Source organism: Hypanus sabinus, chromosome 1, assembly GCF_030144855.1.
Source record: "Hypanus sabinus isolate sHypSab1 chromosome 1, sHypSab1.hap1, whole genome shotgun sequence".
NCBI lineage: Eukaryota > Metazoa > Chordata > Chondrichthyes > Myliobatiformes > Dasyatidae > Hypanus > Hypanus sabinus.
In genome coordinates, this window is record NC_082706.1 from 202454358 (window position 1) to 202468396 (window position 14039).

The following is a 14039-nucleotide window of genomic DNA, read 5'->3' on the forward strand; positions in this document are numbered from 1 at the left end:
TATAGAGGAAAAAGATTTTAAAAATTCTGCAGAATAACTATCTGGACCAGAAACTTTACCGGAATTCATTAAAAAAATAGCCTTTTTTATTTCATTTTCCGTGATAGGTGTATCTAAAAATACATTATCCTCTACTGTTAATTTTGGAATATTCAATTTCCTTAAAAATTCATTTATTATAGAAGAATCCTCAGCAAATTCTGATTGGTATAAGGAATTATAAAAATCTTGAAAGGCTTTATTTCTCTCTTTATGGTCGATCGTTAGAGTACCATCTTGTTTACGAACCCGAGTAATCTGTCATTTAGCCGAAGCAGTTTTCAATTGATTAGCCAATAATTTACCAGACTTATCTCCATACACATAAAATTGAGTTCTAGATTTAAATAATCAATCAAAGAGGATAATACCAAATTATGTTCCATTTGGAGTTCCACTCTTTCTTTATAGAGTTCTTTGCTAGGAGTCACTGAGTAAATCCTATCAATTGCTTTGATTTTATCAACCAATGTTAATATTTTAGAATTAGTTCGTTTCCTAACTCCAGCAGAGTATGAAATAATCTGCCCACGAATAAAGGCTTTAAAAGTGTCCCATAAGACTCCACTAGAGATCTCTGCTGTAGAATTTGTTGAAAAAAACAAATCAATTTGTTGTCAGATAAAATTGACGAAGTCTGAGTCCTGCAATAAAATAGAGTTAAACCTCCAAGATTTAACATTAGTAAATGAGTCCATTATCTTAATAGATAACTTCAAAGGTGCATGATCAGAAATAGTAATAGAGTCTTATTTACAATCGATAACATCTGTAAGCAAACGGTGATCAATGAAAAAGTAATAAATTCTTGAGTAATTGTGATAAACATGAGAAAATTATGAAAACTCTTTGTCATTGGGGTGTAGAAAACGCCAAATTTCAAAAATTGCTGAATCAGTCATAAAGGAGTTGATAAGAGAAGCCAATTTATTCGGAAGAACTTGGATGGGCTTGGATCTATCCATCGAAGGGTTTAAACAACAGTTAAAGTCCCCACCCATTATCAGTCTGTACTGATTCAAATTGGGAAAGGATGTAAATAGACACTTAAAAAATTCCGGACAATCAGTATTTGTAGCATAAGCGTAGTCTAGAACAATTTTTTGATTAAAAAGTAGACCAGTGATAAGCAAAAATCTACCTTATGGGTCTGAATTGTTTCATGATGTATAAAAGAGGTTGAAGAATCTATAAAAATGGAAACGCCTCTTACTTTGGCTTGAGAATTCGCGTGATATTGTTGATCTTTCCAAAACCTAAAAAAAGCGTTGACTATCCACCTTCCTTACATGAGTCTCTTGTACAAAAATAACATTAGTGTTCATTCTATGGAATACTTTGAATATTTTTTTCCGTTTAATCGGATGATTTAAACCATTAGTATTCCAAGAAACAAAATTAATAACCCTATCCAATTTGACAATATTTGTTACAATTAACACATAAGGTTGAAAAAAAGATAAACTCATGAATCCGGAAGAAGGAAGTAAGTTCAAGGAGAAACCGGAAGTCACGGCACTGCAACCATTTTTGTAGTTTCATATAAGCCCATGAAGTGAAACTAAGCAAAAAGCAAGCGAAAGAAAAAGAAAAAAGAAAAATCCCCCTCCCTCCACCCTCAAAACCCCAGGAAAAAAGCCAAAAAGAGGCAAGCAAGCAATCTAACACTAAAATTACCCCCATGTCTCGAGACGGCAACTCACAGAAAAAAATTGAATAGAAGATACAAACCACCCATATTATAAGAAAGGGTTGATATAACAAAAACTAAAATATAAAATTAGTATTATATATATATAAAACAAAAGTATTTAAAAAAAATAATTAAACCCATAAATGAATAATACTGAATTAGTGTTTTAAAAGAAAGTTCAAAACTTCTTCAAACACATCAAAACGGATATGACGTTTCAGGCACTAAAGCCTTTCGGGAAGAAAAAACGACATTTTGTTTTTTTTAATCTTAATATTTAAACGTTAAAAATATAAAAAAGTGTATACAAACTTGAAAACAAAATCTTAGTAGATTATTTTCAAAACTAACAGATAATATTGATAATATGAAAAAATAACAAACTCAGAATAAACCAAAAACGAACTTCTACCATGTATAGAAAATACATGTAAGCCATACGTTAAAAAAACATAATTTTTTAAATGATCCAAATCTTATATACTAATTATTACATTAGTCAAGCCGATAAAATGTTATTCTTCCAGAAAACTTTGAGCATCCGCTGGAGATTTAAACAGCCGATAAGTTCCATCCTCGAAAGAAACTCTCAGATGTGCTGGAAATAGCAACGCTTGCTTGTAGCCTTTCTGATGAATTTCCGACATAACCGATTTAAAAGCCATCCTTGCCCTTAAAACTGCAGGACTGTAGTCTTCCAGAATACGAAATTTAAAATCATGAAAGCTGATCATACCCTTTTTCCAAGCAGCCCGAATCAAACGCTCTTTGGTATGAGGATAGTGGATCTGGAGAATTATTTGTCGCAGTTTCAAGCTTGAATCTGAATGAAAACAAGAGACGCGATGTACACGGTCGATCATTAGAGGGGAATCCAGTACTTCTGAGCCAAAGACGTCCATTAAGAATTTGGAGAAAAAAACAGTGAGATCGCCATTCTCAAATTTTTCTGGAATCCCGATTAACCGAAGATTTTGTCTTCGAGAGCAATTTTCAAGATCAATAATCTTAGATTTATAACGATCCAATTGTTGAGAAGTCAAAGTTTGCTGTTGTTGCAAAGTTTCAATTATAAGATCTCTCTTACGAGTGGCTTCTTCAAGAGCTAAAATACTTGCTTGTTGTTTTTGTGACTCCAATGTAAGTACTTGAAATTTTGCATCAAGTGCCTTAAACATTTCATCAAACTTATCCATCCTTGCGGTTAATTTACTCTCCAGTTTTGCAAGTCTATCGTCTACAAGATTCGCAATTGCTTCTAGTTATCGGTTCTTTCGTCTGTTTCGATTCCTTTGCTTTAGACATTTCAGCGAGTTGAAAATGATTCAAACAGTTGAAAAAAAGTTTCATATGTTTAAACCCCTTTAGAATAGGTCAATTAGGGGGTGTTTGTAGGTTAAAAAAGGTAAAAGGTTTGGATCAAAGCCTAAAGCTGCTTCACTCCATAAGCGCCATCTTGAGACCTGCCTTACTATCCATGTACCTATCCAAACTTCTCTCAAACATTGAAATGAGTTCATATGCACCACTTGTGCTAGCAACTCATTCCACATGACCCTCTGAATGAAGAAGTTTTCCCCTCATGTTCCTTGTGTCAACCCATTTCCTGGCACATCCGAACTGGCTCACAATTAGATAGCCTACGGGGGTTTGCGAGCACAAAGCTTTGGAGCCTCTGTGCCACAGGGGGGCAGGTTGAGGGAGGCTTAAAAGTGAGGCTGAGGATTTCGAATAAAGTTTTTTCCTTCGACTGCAGTTACCGACTCCGTGTAGTAATTTTAGCGCTGCGTGTAGCACACCGCTACAATTGGTGACCCCGACGGTCCAAACGATTTTTGGACCAGAAATGACCGACGCCGCCTCTGTTCATGCGGTTTCGTTGAAACTGCCGGGTTTCTGGACACAGTGACCGAACCTATGGTTCCAGCAAGCCGAAGCCCAATTCCACGTTCGCCAGATCACCTCAGAAGACACCCGCTACTACTACGTGGTGAGCTCCCTCAACCAGGACACAGCAGCCCAGGTCGCGGAGTTCGTACAGTCTCCCCCGGCAGACGGCAAGTACACGGAATTCAAAGCCCTGCTCCTCAGGCCTTTCGGACTCTCACGGCGCGAGCGGGCTGCCCGTTTACTGCACCTGGATGGCTTGGGCGACAGACCTCCATCGGCTTTAATGAATGAGATGTTGTCTCTAGCCGACGGACACACACCCTGCCTCATGTTTGAGCAGGCATTCTTGGAGCAGCTGCCCGAGGACATACTCCTGCTGCTGTCCGACACGGATTTCAGTGACCCCCCCCGGAAGGTGGCAGCCCAGGCGGACTTGCTGTGGAACGCCAAAAAGGTGAGCGGGGCGTCCATCGCACAGATCTCCCAGCCACGCTCCCAGCAGCAAACCAGTCCAGGCCCGGCCGCAGAGCCCGCCAACCCCCGGCCCAATGAACACTGGTGCTTCTACCACCAGCGGTGGGGCGCAGAAGCCCGCCGTTGTCTCCCGCCCTGCAAGTTCCCGGGAAACGCCAGGGCCAGCCGCTGCTGATGGCTACGGCGGCTGGCCATCGGGATAGCCTCCTGTATGTGTGGGATAGATGGTTGGGACGCCGGTTTTTGGTCGATACTGGGGCCGAGATCAGCGTTTTACCTCCAACGAGTTACGACACCTGCAGCAGGGCACCGGGTCCCCCCCTGAGGGCCGTGAATGGCAGCACAGTAAGGACCTATGGCACCCGTCAGGTGCAGCTACAGTTCGGCTCCAGCCAGTTCACGTGGGACTTTACACTGGCCGCCGTAGCCCAACCGCTTCTGGGTGCGGATTTTTTGCGAGCTCACAGCCTACTGGTCGACCTGCCCAGGAAGAGACTGGTACACGCCGAGACCTTTCAGACATTCTCCCTGGGTGCAGCCCAGTTGCCAGCCCCTCACCTCGGCTCCATCACGCTGTCCGACAATGACTTCACCAGGGTCCTGGCGGATTTCCCATCGGTTCTGGCACCGCAGTTCACAGCAGCCATGCCCAGACACGGCGTACAGCACCACATCCCGACCCAGGGACCACCCCTCCAAGCCTGCGCTCGGTGGCTCCCCCCGGACAAGCTCCGACTGGCGAAGGAGGAGTTCCAGAGGATGGAGGAATTGGGGATCATCCAGCGGTCCGACAGCCCATGGGCCTCCCCCCTGCACATGGTGCCCAAAGCGACGGGAGGCTGGAGACCGTGCGGTGACTACCGCAGGCTGAACAGGCTACCACACCGGACCGCTACCCTGTGCCGCACATTCAGGACTTTGCAGCAAACCTGCACGCGCAAGGATCTTCTCCAAGGTAGACCTCGTCCGAGGGTACCATCAAATCCCGATGCATCCTGACGGCGTCCCCAAAACGGCTCTCATCACCCCGTTTGGCCTTTTCGAGTTCCTCCGCATGCCGTTCGGCCTGAAGAATGCCGCACAGACGTTCCAGCAGTTAATGGACACGGTGGGATGGGACCTGGTCTTTGCGATCATCTACTTAGACGACATCCTCATAGCCAGCAGCAGTCGTCAGGAGCATCTGTCCCACCTCCGTCAACTCTGCGCCCGACTGAGTGAGTACGGTCTTACAATCAACCCCGCCAAATGCCAGTTCGGACTCGATACCATTGACTTCCTGGGCCACAGGATTACTAACGACAGGGCAACCCCTCTGCCCGCTAAGGTAGATGCGGTCTGCCACTTTCTCCGACCCACCACGATCAAAGACCTTCAGGAATTCGTAGGTATGGTTAATTTCTACCACCGCTTCCTCCTTTCAGCTGCCCGGATCATGCGCCCCCTGTTCGCCCTGATGTCAGGTCCGAGCAAGGACATTACCTGGGACGAGGAGTCCGCCGCCGCTTTCGTTCAAACGAAGGAAGCTTTGGCGAACGCCGCAATGCTAATACATCCCAGAATGGACGCCCCTACCGCCCTCACAGTGGACGCATCTAACACGGCAGTCGGTGGGGTGCTAGAGCAACTCATCACAGGTTGCTGGCAACCCCTGGCGTATTTCAGCAAACACCTGCGGCCACCCGAACTCAAGTACAGTGCTTTCGACCGGGAACTGTTGGCGCTCTACCTGGCAATCCGGCATTTCAGGTACTTCCTGGAAGGTCGGTCCTTCACCGCGTTCACGGACCACAAACTGCTTACCTTTGCGCTTACGAAAGCGTCCAACCCCTGGTCGTCCCGCCGGCAACGCCATCTGTCCTACATCTCTGAATACACGACGGATGTCCGGCACGTCTCGGGTGAGGACAATGTCGTGGCGGATGCGCTCTCTCGCCCTACCGTTCATGCCCTTTCCCAAGAGGTAGACTTTGAGGCACTGGCAGAGGCGCAGCAGGCGGATGAGGAGATTCCGAGTTACAGAACTGCAGTCTCCGGTTTGCAGCTCCAAGACCTCCCCGTAGGCCCAGGTGAGAGGACCCTACTCTGTGACGTCGCCACCGGCCAGCCCCGTCCCGTCGTCCCGACAGCCTGGTGGCGCCGTGTTTTCGACTCCATTCATAACTTGGCGCATCGCTCCATCCGGACAACTGTCCGGATGGTTTCCAGCAGGTTCGTTTGGCACGGACTCCGCAAACAGGTCAGTGAATGGGCCAAAACGAGCATGCACTGCCAGACGGCCAAGGTGCAGCAGCACACCAAAGCCCCACCGCAGCAGTTCCATCCCACCCACCGGCGTTTCGACCACATTCATGTGGATATCGTGGGCCCCCTGCCAGTGTCGCGCGGAGCGCGTTACCTCCTGACTATCGTGGACTGGTTCACAAGATGGCCAGAGGCGGTCCCGCTCACCGACACCACCTCCGAATCTTGCGCCCGAGCCCCGATCACCACCTGGATATCTCGCTTTGGTGTACCGGCCCACATTACCTCCGATAGAGGCGCCCAGTTCACCTCCAGCCTGAAGTCAGCTATGGCCAGCCTTTTGGGGACTCAGCTGCACCACACAACTGCCTACCACCCACAGTCGAACGGGCTAGTGGAGCGTTTCCACCGTCACCTGAAGTCGGCCCTCAAGGCCTGCCTGCGAGGAGCCAACTGGGCGGACGAGCTTCCCTGGGTCCTACTCGGCATCCGCACAGCGCCCAAGGACGACCTGCATGCCTCGTCGGCCGAGTTGGTATACGGCGCGCCCCTGGTCGTCCCCGGGGAGTTCCTACCAGCCCCACGGGGGCAAGAGGAAGATCCCGCAGCAGTCCTGGGCAGACTATGCGAGAAGCTCGGTAACCTGGCCCCCAGACCCACTTCACAGCACGGGCGGAACCCGACCTGCGTGCCCAAAGACCTGCAGAACTGTAAGTTTGTGTTTGTACGAAGGGGCTGGCAGCGGCCATACAAGGGGCTGTTTATGGTGCTCCGGAACAACGGGTCCACGTTTGTGCTGGACGTTGGGGGGAAAGAGGAGGTTTTCACGGTGGACCGCCTCAAACCGGCCCATGTGGACCTGGCGCAACCGGCCGAGTTTCCGGCACCTCGGCGCAGAGGCCGACCTCCCAAGCAGGTTCTGGCCCAGACTGTGGACATTGGGGGGTGTATCGGGGTTATGTGGCGACCCATTTCCTGCCACATCCGAACTGGCTCACAATTAGATAGCCTACGGGGGTTTGCGAGCACAGAGGTTTGGAGCCTCTGCGCCATGGGGGGCAGGTTGAGGGAGGCTTAAAAGTGAGGCTGAGAATTTCAAATAAAGTTTTTTCCTTCGACTGCAGTTACCGACTCCGTGTCGTAATTTTAGCACTGCGTGTAGCACACCGCTACATCCTCTTAATAAAGGTTGACTCTGCAGTTAAAAATGCATATGGTGCATTGGGTTTCATCAGTTGTGGGATTGAGTTTAAGAGCCAAGAGGTAATGTTGCAGCAATATAGGACCCTGGTCCGACCCCACAAAGAGTACTGTACTCAATTCTGGTCATCTCACTACAGGAAGGACATGGAAACCGTAGAAAAGGTGCAGGTGAGACTTAGAAGGATGTTGCCTGGATTGGGAGCATGTCTTATGAGAATAGGTTTAGTGAACTCAGCCTTTTCTCCTTGGAGCGACGGAGGATGAGAGGTGACCTGACAGAGGCGTACAAGATGATGAGAGGCATTGATCGTGTGGATAGTCAGAGGCTTTTTCCCCAGGGCTGAAATGGCTAGCATAAGAGGCATAGTTTTAAGGTGCTTGGAAGTAGGTACAGAGGAGATGTCAGGGATAAGTTTTTTCCGCAGAGTGGTTAGTGCGTGGAATGGGCTGCCAGCGGCAGTTGTGGAGGTGGAACCGATAGGGTCTTTTAAGAGGTACCTGGATATGTAGATAGGAAAATAGAGGTTTAGAGGTTCGGCACAGCTTTGTGGGCTGAAGGGCCTGTATTGTGCTGTATGTTTTCTATGTTTCTATTACTCTCACCTTTCATCCTTAACCTATGACCTCTGGTTGTAGTCCCACCCAACCTCAATGGAAAAGCCTGCATGCATTTACCCTATCTATACCCCTCATAATTTATCAAATATCCTCTATCAAATATCGTCTCATACATGCTAAAGAATGTATTTCTAACCTATTCAATCTTTCCTTGTAACTTGGGGCTTCCTTACCCAGCAACATCCTATCCTTCATAAATTTTCTCTGCACTTTGTCAACCTTGTTTACATCTATCCTGCAGGTATGTGCCCAAAACAGCACACAATACTCCCAATACTATAGAGCAGGGGTTCCCAACCTGGGGTGCGAGATGGAATTTCAGGGGGTGCGACAAAGAGTGGCTTGTGTCCTTGAGTGACAAGTCTCGAGTCATCACTCAGCCAGCTGCCAGTGTGCTTGAGAAGTCGTAGTAATGTTTGTCCCAAGCACACTCCAGTCTCCCGCTGCCCGAGTTGAGAGAGATGTAAACTCACTCCAGTCTCTTGCTGCCCGAGTCAGCGTTGAGAATTCTCATTGTTACCTGGGAAGTTACACCTCAGAGTCGAGGAGTCTCATCATTGTTAGCTAGAAGGTTACATCTCAGAGTTAAAAATCATCTCATAATGCCAAAATCTTTATATATCCCGAATCAAACATCAAGTAACGACTTCGCGTTAAAACCAAACACACAGACAGTAGGAGTGGGTAAATTATTCAATTGTAAAATTTTAAAAAGCCGCATTTTGATAAAAAACAGCTGAAGTCATTCATTCGTATTTGTCTCAATGCATTAAAGAAGTTTATGAATTTCAAAGGTTTTTTTTCTCTTATAAGGTTTTTTTCTTGAATCGTTGATAATTTTGAATCATGTTAGTTGAGGAGGTACCATGGTTAGCACCGAGGATTTTGAATCGTCTGATGGGAGTTCATATCTCCAGTAATCATCGGAAATAGGTGTGTAAGTTCAATAGAGAGTAGCCTAATAATTCGTGTTGCGTCCCCGTAGCATTTCCACCTGATGATTTATCTTGGCTTAACCACAGATAATATTGTAATATAATATTCAAAAGCGTATTTCTCGTGATACTTTGCTATAGGCGTGTCTGGTTGAGTAAAGCGGTCATCCCTGACTTAGTCAGATAGTTTTACTCATATTAGCTTATATTTTCCCTTCATTAACCCTTCATCATGTCAAACAGAGGGAAATGGAATGATGACTATGTGTGCTTTGGTTTCACTTGCACAACAGGAAGTAATGGCTTGCAAAAAACCCAGAGCATTCTTTGTAGTGTAGTGTTTTCCAACTCAAATCTGAAGCCACCCAAGCTTCAAGAGCACTTCAAGAACAAGCATGGCAGAGCTGATGTTGAAGGACATGATGTCGGGTCATTTAAAATCAAAAGAACTCGTTTTGATTCACAAGGAAGTCTTCCAAAATTAGGTTCTGTTTCTGTTGAAAAACCCACTACTTCTTGCTTCATACCAAGTGGCATATAAAGTGGCCAAATCCAAGAAGTCCCATACAATTGCGGAAGATCTCATCAAGCCATTTGCACTGGAAATGGCAACAATTATCCTGGGCAAAGAAGCAAGAGAAAAATTTGAACAGGTGCCCCTATCAAATAATGTCCTTCACAACTGAATCAGTGATTAGAGTGAAGATATTTTGGACCAAGTCATCTCAGATGTCAAGTCCTCTTAAAATCTTTATTCAGTTGGTTGAGTCAACTGATGTCTCCAGTTGTAGTCAACTCATCACATTAGTGAGGTATGTCAATGATGGTGCTGTGAAGGAAGATTTCCTGTTTTGTAAAGATCTGAAAACAAACACAACTGCAAAGGATGTGATGCAGCTGGTGAAAGACGTCTTTGCCAAACATGATTTAGATATGAAAGTCATTGTGCATCTGTGTGCACTGATGGGACACCTGCAATGCTTGGAAATAAATCTGGCTTTTCTGCATTGATGAAAAAGGAGATTCCAGACTTGCAAGTTACCCATTGTTTTTTTCATCGTCATGCTTTGGCATCAAAAACATTGCCTCCAAATTTGAAGAAAGTCGTTGATACTTGTGTGAAGATCACCAACTGGATCAGGGGGCGTGCTTTGGACCATCGCATCTTCAAATCATTTTGTGAGGATCTGAGAAGTGAGCATTCAGTTTTGCTTTTCCAAACTTTGTCCGTTGGTTGTCACGACGACAAGCTTTAACCTGCTTCTTTGAACTGCGGGAAGAAATCAAAGTGTTTCTGGAGGAGCGTGAATGTGATCTGGTTGGGGTAATGGAATCACAGGAATTCGCCCAAATGCTGGCTTACTTAGCTGACATTTTCACTCGTATGAATGACCTGAGTGTTTCTTTTCAAGGAAAAGGGATAAACATATTGAAGGCTTGTGAAAAGTTGAATGCCTTCTAAGAAAAGTTACGCCTTTGGCGTCGAAGGATGGAAAGAGGCAGTCTCTCAAATTTTCCTTCACTAGAAGAGATGGTTGATGATGCTGGATCCATAACTCCTACTGTGCGTGAAGAAATTGTGGCTCATTTGGAAATGCTGTCAGAATCATTTGATGGATATTTTGCTGCTGGAGACCTGAAGATTTCAGAAGAATGGATCATGAATCCATATTCCTACAATTTGGAGAAAATGTCAGATGATGAAGAGCTGAAGGAAGATCTTACTGATTTGTGGACAAGTCGAGCTCTTGAAATGCAATTTGAAAGCAAGACTTTGGGGGAGTTTTGGTATGCAGCACTGGATATGTTCCCAAGACTTGGTGGAAAAGCACTCTGTGTCCTCATTCCATTTGCAACAACATACTTGTGTGAATCTGGATTCAGTTCTCTTTTGTCAATCAAGACAAAATCTAGGAATTGCCTGAATCCACAGGCAGACCTGCGGTGCGGATCGCAGTCAGCAAGAAAGTTCCATGTTTTGACAAAATCATGAATGAGAAGGAGGAGCAAAGAAGTCATTGAATTTTATGTTCACAATTGGGATTGATTCTACTGTTTTACAATTTTTTCTGAATAAATTAGAATCTAATTGCTCAGTTTATATTTGCATTTTATGCACTGAATTAAGCTTTTTTTAAAGTTCAATTTGTTCGTCTGCAGTACTGTATGTGGTTCAATTTGTGGTTCAAAAATTAGAAATTAGACTTCTTCATTTTCAAATGTGTTATTACTTTTGTAGGGGGTGCGAACATTAATCAAACATTTCCTAGGGGTGTGGGGCATAGAAAAGGTTGGGAACCACTGCTGTAGAGAGAGTGCAGAGGAGATTCACAAGGATGTTGCATGGATTGAAGAGCATGCCTAATGAGAATAAGTTGTGTGTACTTGCCCTTTTTTCCTTGGAGCAATGGAAGATGAGAGGTGACCTAATTTTATCCCTATTTTTGCTATTATTTTGCTCTTAACATATTTGTAGAATCCCTTAGGATTCTGCTTGACCTTGTCTGCTAGAGCAACTTCATGCCTTCCTGATTTATTTCTTAAATGTTCTCTTGCATTTCTTGTACCCCATAAGCACTTCATTTGTTTCTACCTGTCTATACCTGCTATATACCTCCTTTTTTTTCCATTAACCAGGGCCTTAATATCTTGTGAAAACCAAGGTTCCCTATATTTGTTATCTTTACCTTTTATTCTGACAGGCATATACAAACCTTGTACTCTCAAACTTTTGTTTTTGAAGGCTTTCAACTTTCCAAGTCCACGTTGGCCGGAAAGCGGTCCACCCTTGCCAGATCATTTCTAATACTATCAAAGTTGGCCTTTCTCCAATTTAGAATCACAACCCGTGGACCAGATCTATCCCTTTGAATATTTACTTTGAAACTAATAGCATTGTGGTCACTGGATGCAAAGTTTTCCCTATGCAAACTTCTGTCACCTGCAACACACACAAAATGATGGTGAAACACTGCAGGCCAGGCAGCATCTATAGGAAGAAGCACAGTCAACATTTCGTGCCAAGACCCTTAGTCAGGTCTAACTGAAAGAAAAGATAGTAAGAGATTTGAAAATGGGAGAGGAAGGGGGAGATCCGAAATGATAGGAGGCCTCCTGTCTTCTCCTATCAGCCCGAAATGTCGACAGCAGTTCTCCCTATAGATGTTGCCTGGCCTGCAGTGTTCCACCAGCATTCTGTGTGTGTTGCTTGAATTTCCAGCATCTGCAGATTTCCTCGTGTATACCATTTGGGAATCTTGTTCTCACCCACAGAACCTCTAATGTACAAATCCCCTATTACCACTGTGCACTCATTCTCGCCCCTTCCCTTCCATGTAGACTCAGTACCAGAGACCTGACCACTGTGACTTTCCTCTGTTAGGCCACCTCCCGCCCCAACAGTATCCAAAAGGATATACCTGTTGTTGAGGGTGATGGCCATTGGGGTACCCTGCACTGGATCCCTGTACCCGACTATCAAGTCACCTTTCAACACCTTTCCCTCCAAAGAGAAAAGCCCACGTCTGCTCAATCTATCTCTATAAGACATGTCCTCTAATCCAAGCAGCATCCTAATAAACGTGTTTTGAACATTTTTCTTGTTATCACAATAGTCTGTTGGACATTGGTAATGCAAAATACTGCAAACTTGGTTCATTGGCAAGACTGATGGTGGGAGAACTGCGTGGCCTTGTTTGTTATGCGATATAAGGTGTCATGCGGGGCATTGTTAGTTACAGCCACACAGTGGAAAAGGCCCTGGAGGAAGTGTGGGAGTGAACAGAGCCTCATAGTGTCAGTGCTGGGTTGGGGCCTGGCCCTTGCAGGCTGGCTCTCCTGTTGAGACTGCTCTCTATGTTTGCTAACTGGAAAGTAAACTGGATTGCCTTTTTCTGCAGCTGACTAGCATGAGAGGAACTGCTGTGTGCTCGTTCTTGCAGAAACGTGGCTCCAGGACAACATCCCACGCACCATCAATCTGCAGGCCCTGCCACTCAGGGACTTGTGCTAATATTTTGGTGACTACTTGTAACTATTATGATGATATTTCTTCCTAACTGTCCTCATTAATTGATGTTTAAGCAATTTTATAGACAGCAGTACCCCATGGCTTTAGTTACTTTGATATTGTCAGAGATATTTTGCTTGGTCCTGTTCATCTCCCCACCCCTTTGCAACTTAAAACCAATTTGTTTTCTCACTATTCTGGCTCTGATGGAGGGTGCTTGATCTGAGACTTCAATTCAGGTTGCCTTTCTTTAGATTCTGCCTAACTTGTCGAGGTTATCTATCATTTACTGTTTTGTACTATTTGTTCTTGAAATAAAATCAAATGAGTTTCAGCTGATGTGCATTATTGATAACTTTGATATTTTCCTGTTGAAATCAAAGCTTGAAAGTAAGTCAGTGTTTCATGTTACAATCTGTATACCAGCTCAAAGTGTATATTCACATTGACTTCAGAATCGTTGTTTTAGTAACGCTGAAAAATAACACAATAAGTTCTGAGGGCAGAGTTCAGAAGATTCTACCAACGAGCTTGCTAATGGATTTGTTTTGTTTTAGGCATGGGCTAAGGCCCTTTGGCTCAACTGTTCTCTGCTGACCAAGATGCCTTATTGGGAGGGGTGGGGGTGGAGAACCTTGGATTCATTTACTCATCTTACTTTGCTGCAGTGATGATGGTGACAGGCTGCGATTAAAATCCTATCGAAATATTAATTAAATATTAATAAAATAATATAAATTAAGCAGCATACATTTCTGTCAGAATTACCCACTCATTTGTTTTAGTTTATGAAGCAATGCCGATGTGTATAGTCAATGCTGCTGACTTCCATAGCATTGATAAAGATACAGTATATTTTCTTTAAAAAATCACTTAATATTCTGTTTCTGAAAACATATCAGGGTTTGTAAAGATGATTTTCTGTCTATCCTCT

At 44.7% G+C, this 14039-nt stretch overlaps 1 protein-coding gene across 6 annotated transcripts in view; it reads left to right on the plus strand.

The window, feature by feature from the left end:
• clasp2 (cytoplasmic linker associated protein 2) overlaps nt 1–14039 on the plus strand; it is a 376943-nt gene that overhangs the window by 137821 nt on the left and 225083 nt on the right. The gene's annotated exons all lie outside the window — the stretch shown is intronic.